Source organism: Phaseolus vulgaris, chromosome 10, assembly GCF_051622355.1.
Source record: "Phaseolus vulgaris cultivar YP4 chromosome 10, ASM5162235v1, whole genome shotgun sequence".
Classification (NCBI taxonomy): Eukaryota; Viridiplantae; Streptophyta; class Magnoliopsida; order Fabales; family Fabaceae; genus Phaseolus; species Phaseolus vulgaris.
This window is the reverse complement of record NC_143507.1, coordinates 37,409,002-37,421,063: the sequence shown is the minus strand read 5'-3', so window position 1 is coordinate 37,421,063 and position 12,062 is coordinate 37,409,002.

Genomic DNA, 12,062 nt, shown 5'->3' with positions numbered 1-12,062 from the left:
ATTAGTCAACTTATCAGCACACGCATTTCCTTCACGAAAAATATGAGTAACTGTAAACCTAATTTTCCCACAGTAATTAAGACAAGCATTCCATCGATTACGAAGCATCCAAGGAACATTTGTCCTAACAGTAAACGCAGCACAAACCAAAGCAGAATCACATTCCAGCCAGACATTAGTAAGCCCCATCTTTTGAGCTTCCTCCATAGCATGTATAACCCCATAAAACTCAACAACCAGAGCAGTCTGAACTTCAAGAAACGCAGAAAAAGCTCCAATAAATTCCCCCATACTCCCACGAAAAATACCTCCGCAAGTAGCAAGACCAGGATATCCCCTAGCAGCCCCATCAGTGTTAATTTTTACCCAGCCTGGTGAAGGAAACTCCCATCTAACAGGAAGAGGACGTAGAACTTTACCAGTACGAGTGTTAATACCAAAAAACTTTAGCACATTGAAATCAAACATATCATTCTTCATTGAAGCTTTAGACGAATTACCCACTAGACAAGTTAAGTCTTTAATAACCAAAATAGCCCTAGAAACCTCAATCTTATCCTGAAAACGAGCATAATTCCTTATACGCCATATCATCCAAATAGAAAAAGTTATCACAGCTAGCTTAATTAATTTAACCAACCGACTACCATCACTCTTAATAAAAGAAAGAAGATCATCCTTATTAGAGAAATGATAAGTAGGAAAAATGTGTTGAACCCAACTCCAAATACGCAAAGCATTAGCACATTCAAAAAATAAATGTTGAATAGATTCCTCGTGCTTTTCACAAAGCGTACACATAGAACAAATATGCAAACCTTTATTTTGAATATGCTGATCTGTAGGAAGCCGCCCATGAAAAACTTTCCAAAGGACAAGAGTTTTGGAAGGCGGAATATATGAAGACCAAATAAATTTACCCCAACCACAAGAAACCCCTGGATCCAAGAAAAAAGTCCTAGCTGATTTAAGAGTGAGACGACCAGACTCATCTAGAATCCAATTAGGAATATCCTGTACCGCCCTAACCATGATATGACTAAAAAGATGAGGCATCTGCTGTAAAGACAATGGAATACTTCAATCACTACCTGTCCAAAACTGAGAGACTGTATCCGGAATACTAGCACCATCAGATAATCCTGCAATATTTGCTAAAGAAGAAGTAGCACACCATTTATCCTTCCAAAAATTAATAAGAGAACCTGTACCAACAGTCCAAGAAGTATAATCAAGTATAGTAGAATAAAACTGCTTAATTCCAGGCCAAAGAGATGACGATCTATAAACCATTCGAAACTCATATTTTGATTTAAGGACCCTAGCTTTCAAGAGCAGAGACCAAGGCTTGTTGCTATAAGCAAAGTTCCAAGAAAGCTTAAGAAGATAAGCATTATTTTCATGGTGAAGGGTAATAATTTTCAAACCTCCATTCTCAAGGGGAGAACAAATCATATCCCATTTAACAGTAGCTATACCTTTTTTCAGAATATCCCCAGTCCAGATAAAATTTCGACACCACTGTTCAACTTGCTTAAGAAGAGAAACAGGCCATTTATACAAATTAAAACTATAAGCTAGAAGACCCGTAATCACCGTATTGACCAACTGAACTCGACCCATCATGCTAAGAGATTTACCTTTCCAAGAAGCTAGCTTCAATTTGACTTTATCAGCCAAAGGTTGAAGAAAACGACCCCTTGGAGCACCAACAAAGATAGGCACTCCTAAATAAGTGAAAGGCAAACAACCATGACTACAAGAAAGAATACGCTGAATTTTGGTGACAAATCTTGTAGAATTATCCATGGTGAAAAAACTACTCTTAGAATTATTAACATATTGACCAGAGAAATCACCATATGTTTTAAGAAAATTTCTCAAATTTCTAAGAGACTTAGTATCCGCCCTACAGAAAATAAAAATGTCATCCGCATATAAAATATGAGAGGGAGTGAGAAAACCTTGTGGACTAGCCATATGTAGAATCTTCTTATCATTCACAAGCTTTGAGAGACCTCTACTAAGAACTTCCTCTGCAAGACAAAAAAGTATAGGAGACAAAAGGATCACCTTGTCTAACACCTCTACTACAAGGAAAAAAACCCACCAAACTACCATTTATTCTGATAGAAAGCATAGCTGAACGGAAAATAGTACTAATCCAACCGACAAACGAGGGGTGAAAACCAAAGCGTGACAAAACTGATAATAAAAATTTCCAACTTAGAGTGTCAAAAGCTTTGTGAATATCAACTTTGTAAGCCACATTGCCTCCGTGAACCTTTTTAGAAAGCAAGTTAATAGCTTCAGAAGCAATACTAATACAATCTTGAATCTGTCTGCCCTGCACAAACCCATACTGATTAGGAGAAATAATTCTGGCAGCCACAAGAGCAAGCCGATCTGCCAAAATCTTGGAAATAATCTTAAATTTAAAATTAGCAACAGCAATCGGCCTGTAATCTTTAATAGATTCAGCACCCTGAATCTTAGGAATAAGAGATACCACATTACTGTTCATTCCAGGGAGAACCCAGTTTTGTTTAAAAAACTGTTGGACTGCATTACAAACATCTGTCCCAATAATATCCCAACAAGAATGATAAAAAACACCACCAAAGCTATCAGGACCTGGAGCACTATTACCATTAAGGTTAAAAACAGCATTCTTGATCTCCAAAAAATCAGGACATTTAAGCAACATCATATTCTCCTCAGAGGAAACCAGCTCAGGAATATAAGTACCAATAAAATCTTCCATATTGTTTGCATCCTGATCATGAGAAATAGACTCGGCATAAAGAGTTTTATAAAAGTCCAAAATATGTTCCTCAATGAGTGTAGGATCCTCAGTAACAACATTATCAATTCGTAGACGATGAATCCCACTAAAATTATTCCTCCTCTTGACCACAGCATGGAAAAAAGCAGTATTTCTATCCCCATCTTTAAACCAAAGCATTTTAGCCCTTTCTTTCCAAAACAAATATTGACAGTGAAGAGCCTGATCAAGCTCCTCCTTAGCGATCATTTCTTGACAGAGAAGTCCATCAATATCAGACATACTAGCAGTCTCTAAATTTTGTTGAATACCAAGCAGAAGACCCTGTTTAAGAAGAACTGCATTGTGAACATTACCAAAAGAATTTGTATTCCAGTCACGTAGCTCAACTTTCAACCTTTTTAACTTATGATGTAAAATAAACATAGGACAACCAACAACCTTATTAGCCCAAGAATCATGAATAAGCTTCATACATGAAGCGTCTTGAAGCCACATAGAAAAGAAACGAAAATTGCTAACCTTCTTCAAAGAATTACTAGCAAGAATAGTAAGAATAGGGGAATGATCAGAACAATTTTTAACAAGAACCTGATAAGTACAAGAATCCCATTCATCCAAACACACTTCGTTACATAACGCCCTATCCAATTTTCTATGAATTCTATGGAGCCCTCTCCTTCCATTACACCAAGTATAGCAAGTACCGGTAAAAGGCATACAAGAAAGATCATTAGTATTAATCCAATCAAGGAATTCATTGCAAGAAACTTGATTAGGAGCCACCCCTCCTTTACAGTCATCGGCTGAGAGCACAGCATTAAAATCACCCATAATACACCAAGACCCTATGAAGGAACTAAGATCCCTCCACAAAACCCGTCTAGCCACGTATGTGGTAGCACCATAAACACCTGCAAAACTAAAACATTTATCATGCAAATGACAAGTTACAGAAATAAATTGTTCATTTACCAAGAAATTTCGAACCAAATTAGGAACCGACAAACACCAAATCTTAGCAGCTTTATTAACAATAGGAGACGTAGCCACCAAATGCATATTAACAGATTTGAAAATGACTTCAAAAACATCAGTGTACGAAACCATAGGTTCAGCAAGAAAAACCAGAAGAGGTTTGTGTAGTTTGAGTAAACTAATCAACATCTCCACAGTTTTGTGGTTTCCCAATCCTCTAACATTCCAGAAAAATGAAGAGACTTTCATTGCGACGGTGTGGAGAGAACTGCCTTAGCAGTTTTTTGGACTTACCACTCTTCTTAGGTGGTCTCCCTGGGTTTCTTTTAGTGCAAACTATTTCCTCCCCAGTATCACTGTCATCCTCCTCCATCTCGTTGGGATCAGCCCAAAATTTTGAAAGAACATTTGTATTTTCCAAACCATCAAGAGAGGAAAAGTGATTTTGTAGGACCAACGATAGTGCTTTAACATCCGCAGAAGATTTAGCCTTATGAGGTTCAACAATGGCACTAGACGTACCAATATAAGGATCACCTCCCACATCAGTAGTGTCTAAACCATCAAGAGAGGAGAAGTGATTTTTTAGCACCAACGACGGGGATGGTACAGTCACAATAGCAGAGACCTCCGCATGATGACCATCAATTGGAGTATTGGATAGGGTTGTAGTATGAACAGGTGATTTAACCCGCTGAGGAGAGATGGGACGTAACTGAGGTGATACCACCACAGGAGTCAAGACCTCCACATGATCGGAGCCCTTGGCTTGCATAAGGGCAGGTGAATTCCTTAGCGTCCTCGTTTCTGGGAAATTCGAAGTGTGAGTGGGCAATCCCTGCCTGGATTCATGATCCGAGGCATCTTCAAGAGAAGGCATATCAGCAAAATCGTCCTCCACTCCACCTGGTTTATCAAGAGCAGTATAATCCAAGAGTGACCCTGCTTTAGCTCCGGCAGAAGCATTAATGTTCAATTTATCAGTGTAACCTTCCACGTGCTTCGGCTGCGGATCTTTTTTACGATACTCTTTACGTTGTTTTGGGACCTCACACTTTTCTTTCTATGTTTTGATGTTTTAATTAATCTTTGTTAAATCCTAATTTGACCTTTGTTTTATGAAATTGTAATTGAAGTTTGTGACTAGAGGAAGGGAAAGACTCAACAAAAGGACTTGCGTGCACCATTACAACAATCGGTAATTTTCTTTATATACATTTCAATTTGTGAAACACTAATTTGACATTTGTCTTCTGAAATTGTGATTGAAACATGTGACTAGAAGATAAAAAAGACTCAACAAGAGGAGGCAAATGGTACATGATGAAAGTCCTCATAAGACACTTTTCGGTAACAATTTATGAATTTAAATAAAATCATACGGAGCATTAAATAAACTATATTCTCATTTCATCATATTTTACGAAAAATTTACTTCCAATTCGATTTTTTGGTTTTCTGTCATCACCATTTCTCTATCTTTGCTTTCGAAATCATTTTAACTTTTCATAAATTTATGATTCTAAAGACTACCTTCAAAATAGGTTTGGTCACCAGAGAGCATTATGCAGAGGAGGTATGTCATCGTGTTCTTAACTCTACTTTTTACATACTATATTGATATTTTGTTTGTTCTTTATTTGTTAATTGTAGAGAGTTAATATTCATAGCAAAAATAGAGGAATAAGAGAAGGAAAAACTTCAGAAACAACAAGGTTCGTCTTCTCCCCATTCTTCTTTTTCTTAGTTTATTATTACTTATTCATAATTTTCTTTGTTTCACTGTCAAGCCCAATCGCAAGGATCTAACGCAGGAACATTGTAATGAGCGGTGTGTAATTTTTTTCTTTTGTATATAATATTTTTTATGATTAAAAGTTGATTGAACAATTTACGATGAATTTTTGGTTTATTGTTTAATGGTGTCACATGTGTTGCAATGATTGTCATATATTATTGGTTGTGCATACACCTAATGAAAAATATTGGTTTAATTCTAATAATTGATAAAATATTAAAAAATATTAAAAAAAATATGAAACTCAAATTCTATTTAATTATTTTCTCGATTGAATTTATTTTTTAAAATAAATTTTAACTATTACCATATATATATATATATATCACTACAAGAAAACCAAGAAATAGCTTCCAAAATCTTGCGTGGGCCAGTAGCGGACTCTACTTTCGTCGGCCAAAATGGGTAAAAGACCATGCAAAAATCACATTGGACGCAAAATGGAAAATTAGTTTCCAAATTTTTGCGTGGGCCACTTGCAGACGTTAGTATCGTCGGCCAAAATGGGTAAAACCCACGCAAAAATCACATTGGACGCAAAATGGAAAATTAGCTTCCAAATTTTTGCGTGGGCCACTTGCAGACGCTAGTATCGTCGGCCAAAATGGCTAAAAGCCGACACAAGAATGAGCTTGAGGCCCACGCATATGCGTCGGCCGGAAAGCCCACGCATATGCGTCCGCAATGGCCCACGCATTTTTAGGATTGTAAATTTAAATTTATTTAATTTATAAAAAATATTTTAATATTTAATTCTTTATTATATTTATTTTAAAATTATTTCTTTAATATTATAATAAATTATTTAATTTATCATTTTTTTATATAAATTAGTTAAATTAAATTTATTAAATTAATTGAGTAAAAGAAAATATATATTTAAATTATTTAAATGTTATATAAAATATTTTATTATTTCAAAAATTATTTATTTTAAATTTATTTTATTTATATATTGTTATAACTATTTTATTTTTGAAATTATGATATAAATTAGTTAAATTACATTTATTAAATTGATGAAGTGTTTAATTTTAAAATTATTTAAAAGAAGTTATCTTAAAAAGTTTATAAAGATTTGAAAACATATAGAAAAATAATAATTAATTAAAAAATAGTAAAAAAAAATAAAAATAAAATGCGTATTTAAATTTTGTAAATATTATATAAAATATACATAAATTCAAGATGAAGTAATTAATTAATGCAAAATAGTAATGGATGTATTTAAAAATAGAGAATAAATTTGATCTAAAAATGTTTCTCATAAATGAATGATAAGATCATCTTAATGAATTAGCGAAAATGTATATGATACAAACATATTAAGATTAAGTGCGTGAGTAAGTAACTTATTCTTAATTGTTAGATTGATACAATATTTAAAGTGTTCCAAAGTTGACTACGTGCTCTATAAATGTCATTGTTATAGTTACTTAGTATGATTTCGAAAAGAAATTAATGTTTTCCAACTGAAGCACATAATAATGTAGTAAGTAACGAGATGATACATATGCAATATTCCTTATAAGTGTGTTAATATAGTTTCCCAATATACTAAATAATAGGTCTTTGACATAGTAAATTTAGTAGACTTAGTTTTTAATAAACGTAACATAAATAAGTAAGTTTCGACTGGGTGTGATATAGAATGAACTTAAAATCATGCAATAGAGTTCATGATTACATTTTGGATTATAAGTTATGTGCCATGGAAGGTTGGCCGAGACGAGTGGAATCATCACGGTCGGCCGACCCATACTACTGTTAACGCTGAAACTAAGGTCAGTGAAGTTAATCTGTCATTAAGGATAAGGTAATACAACCCTAAGCGAGATCCACTCCACTAATCATACCCAATAAGGTCAGCCCATTAAAATAATATACACAGCACACATTCGAAGAAGAAAGGTACGTCATTTATTACTGTTCACCTACCAGAATAATGATCACCCGCTTCACTGACTTAGCGTTAGAGTGCCTTCGCAGGTACCCCCCATCGGTGTTCGCCATAGACCGAGAGCCGAGGAAAGAAGCACGAAGATGAGAAAGACCCTAGTCAAGCACCCAACAATCTACCCAACCGAGGGAAGAAGACGAAGACTTTAATAGTTGTCTAGGTCTCATCTCCCTAGCAGGAAGAAGTTAATAACCGTAGTCCATTGTCAAGGTAAGAGTTGAACTAAGAAGTGCATTGTAAAGGCTGAAAGAGAGTATCATAAGCAATTTGAGAAATATGAGTCATTTCGTGATAGTTATAGAAGTAACTTAAAATCATGGAATATAGTTGATTATTAGATTTTGGATTATAAGTTAGAAGGGATGATGAGGGTCTCAAGAGCAATTGCAATAATAGGATTCATTGATATTTGTGGTAGTAGATGTTAAAGTCATTTTTTATTGTATAAATTAAATTAAATATTTTTTATTGTATAAATTAAATTAAATATTTTTTATAAATTAAATATAAATTAAATAATATTTTTTTACAATTTAAATTAATTATACGTTGTAGAAATGAAATGAAATTATTTTATATAAATTAAAGTAAATATTTATTGTATAAATTAAAATTAATTAATTTTTGTATTGTATAAATTAAATTAAATTAAATTGTTTTTCATAAATTAATAAAAGTTTTTGTTATATAATGAAATTAATTTTTTTTTATTAAATTTAAAATTTTTTATATAAAAAATGTTTTAATTTATTTGGGGGTATATAGAAATTTTTTGGGGTTCCCGGTTTTTCAAAACCCCCAAATCTCTTTGAAGACCTAATTTCCCATTTCCGCGCGCGAGCTTCCTTCAGGTTCATCTTCCTCTTCAAGCTTCCCCTCCGCGTCCAGCTTCCTCCGCACAAGCTTCCACCGTGTCGAGCCTCCTCTGCGTCAAGTTAAGCTTCCTGCGCGTCCAGCTTCCTCCGCATCCAGCTTCCTCCGCGTCGAGCTTCCCCTCCGCGCGAGCTTCCCCTCCGCGCGAGCTTCCTCCGCGCGTGCAAGTCTCCTTCCGTTTCCTTCTCTACCACCGGTCAAGCTCTGCCTCCTCCTCAGGTTCACATTTTAATAATTTTTTATTTGGATATTGAGTTGTGGTTGCTGGTTTGGATTATTGTTGGTTTGGATTATTGTGATGTCGCGCGTTTATAAGAGCCTCGTGGGTCACAGATTATTGTGATGTCGTGCGTTTATAAGAGCCTTTGCAGTTTCTTAAAAATGTTAAATTTGGTCTTTCCGATTTTGAATTGATAGTGCAGTGTTTAATGAAATAGACAAATACCATCTCGTTTTTGTCTTCACAAATGGATATTTGTGTACAGATACATCATTGCTTGTTTAGGGTCTTTTATTTTGTGTTTCTTTACAACAAAACTTCATCATTCATACACTTTTGCATACGCCTATTTGAAGTCATTTCTTATCAAAATTAGTGAATGTTTCATCTAAGTTGAGAACTTTATTTATAATTTAAATCAAACTGTTTTGTAAAATTGAGTTTCGAAAACTATTTTTCTTTAATAGTTGTTAACCGAAATCATTTTACTTATACATGAATTATTAGAATAGTAGAAATTTGATTTTCAGCCATGTGATTGGGTCCTTCTCAATATTAAATTGGTCTTCCAGTAGGATCAATATGTGCATTCTGTTGGATTTAATAGTGCCAAATTTCAAGAGGGGGGGTGAATTGACCTTTTAAAACTTTCTCGCAGAAACAGTGTTTAACACAGTTTTACAAAAAATAAATCGATTTATGTAAAAATGAACAGATTTATTTCAGCACTGTTTTTGTTTGAAAATCTTTTAATACAGCAAGGTTAATCACAAGATTATGCAGATAGATTTTCCAGATGCACACACACAGATATCAGATTGAAAAACAGTGAAACACAGAAAACAGCAAACCTTAATTCCACTTAATGTGATTTAGGTTCAGTTAAGGGCTTGGCAATTTGTGAGACAATCTATCACATACAACCTGTTTTATTAGCCTTTAACAGATTATCAGTGTTCTTATTGAAACCAGACAGTTTTCCAGAAATTAAGAACAATGTGCACAGCGCCCAGAAAGAACAGATTTATTTTCAATTGAACAGATTTATTTCTTTGCTGTTTTATCAATTATGCAGAAACGAAATTGCAGAGAGTGAGAGAGAATGAACACAAGCAGTTATACTGGTTCACTCAACTGAGCTACATCCAGTCTTCACCAACACCAGGTGGAAATCACTAAAACACAGTACAACCAAGTACAATTCCCACTGTTCTTGAAACCTACAAGAACTTAGGTACTCTTGCTGAAAAAACCTATTTCAGCACACACACACCCACTCTTCAAGAACACCTATCAAGAAGAGTGTTCAACCAAACTATTACAAGAAATGAGAAGTGAAACGACTACACCTGATTGAGGATACAAAGATCTGCCTTAAACCAGTAGGCAAGATTGCTAGAACAGTAGCTGCACCTCACACCAAGCTTTTGGAACCAAACCAAGAACAAGCACTTTGTGATTTTTGAAATCTTTGAAGAACAAATGCTAATCCTTTGTAAACTTTTGATTCTCTGCTGTAAAACTTGTTTTTGCAAATGTATGAACTGTTATTAAACTCAGAAACAAGTTTGCATTTTATAGAAAACCAGCTTATAACAGATTTTTGAAAAACAGTTAAAGCTGTTATAAAATGAACAGATTGAAAATAAAATGAACAGATTTATTTTCAAAAAGCAGTTAGAGAATCTGTTAAGTGAGGAGACTTAGTCAACCATTCTGGTGCAGAGATAAAACTGAAAACGTTTAAGCTTGACATGGCACCAGAGACAAAAAGAATCTATTCATTTACAGATGAACAGATTTATTTTTCAAAAGGAAAACAGAGAAAGTTTAACTATTTAAAACTCAGTCGTTTTGAAAGGTAGAAGACTTAGTCAAAATACCTGATGCACAAAATCTAATTTTCACAAGACAAAGCCAAGGCATCAGTGTAAAAACTGAATCTGTTTATTTAGAAAAGAACAGATTTATTTTTATGCAGTAAACGTGTTTTTAGTAAAACATGTGAAAAACAGTTTAAGAAAACTTATGCTTGTTCTTATCACATGGCCAGTGGTTATGAGGTGAGTTACTCAGCAAAAAGCCCACTCTTAGACAACCTCTAAGCACTACTTAAGACATACTTAAAGCAAAGCAAAATACAAATGTAATGTACATAGAAGTCTTCATCAAACACAATCTTGAAGGAGCAGCAACCATCTTCAACAATCTCCCCCTGTTTGATGGAGACAAATCCCCATAGCTGACCTCATAGCTTTGTTGCGTTAAGCACTTGCACTGCACCAAATTTTAAACTAGAATTGCACCTGCACTGCACCAGATTTTAAACCAGAAAAAAACAGCAGTATTGCATAGCATAAGACATGGTTTTAAGGTGCAGAATTAACTCCCTGTTTCAGCTAGCTTCACCTAGCATGGTGAGCTATTTTTCTCCCCCTTTGGATTCATCAAACAGCATATAAGCATAGGGAATAAAGGGATATAAAGCAGAAACCATAATTATAATAGTCCAGAAAATGAAAACCAAATTGTTCAGCATTACAGAAACTTGAAAACTGATAAATAAAGCATTAAAAACAGAAAACTACTGATTCTTGTAGTAAAGCTCTGCAAGCTGTGCCTGAACCCCTTCAATCTGATCATCAAGGTGTTGAAACCTTGCATGAGTAGTCTCAAAGTACGCCCTTTGTTCTGCTGACATTACATCAAGACGATACAGCACTTGCCTTTCAAACATAGACATTGGTTCTCCTCGGTATTCTGGAGCTTGATAGGCAACAATGGCATTTGCAGCAACTTCTTCATGTTCAGATTGGGTAGCAGGTGAGTCATCATCCATAGGAATAGCTTCATCCTCATCCTGATGTTCTACTTGAGGGTCCTTCTCCTTGAGAACCATCCACTTGTCCTCAATTTTGTGAAAACCCATTTTGGTGAGAGTTGAATTATCAATCGCACTTACAGCTTTAATAGGGTCGTTTCTCTCATTTGTAACATCAACACCAAAGTAATCAATTAATTTGGAAACAAGAATAGCATAAGGAAAACGGTAATCAGCCAACCTTTTTGACTTGAGCATGTGTTCATTGACAATGAACACCCAATTTACCTTAATCTGGTTCATGATGCAATATAGGAGAATGAGATCCTCTTCATGTAAGACAGCATAGTTTGTCCCTCTAGGAATCAGTTGCCAAGCTATGATGTATGCAACTAGACGTGGAGTGAGGTTCAAATGCCTTACATGGAACCTGTTTATACTCTCTGTAGGATTCCTCATGCAACTCTTATAATATTGCAGCTTGTTGAATTCTGAAATTCCACTGGTATTTCCCTTTCCTACTTTCAATCCAGCATATTTTATTCCAGCCACAGAGTTCCACACCTCACTTGTGATCTTCATCTTAATTCCTTTCACATAAGAGACAACATTCTTCCCATCCAATGT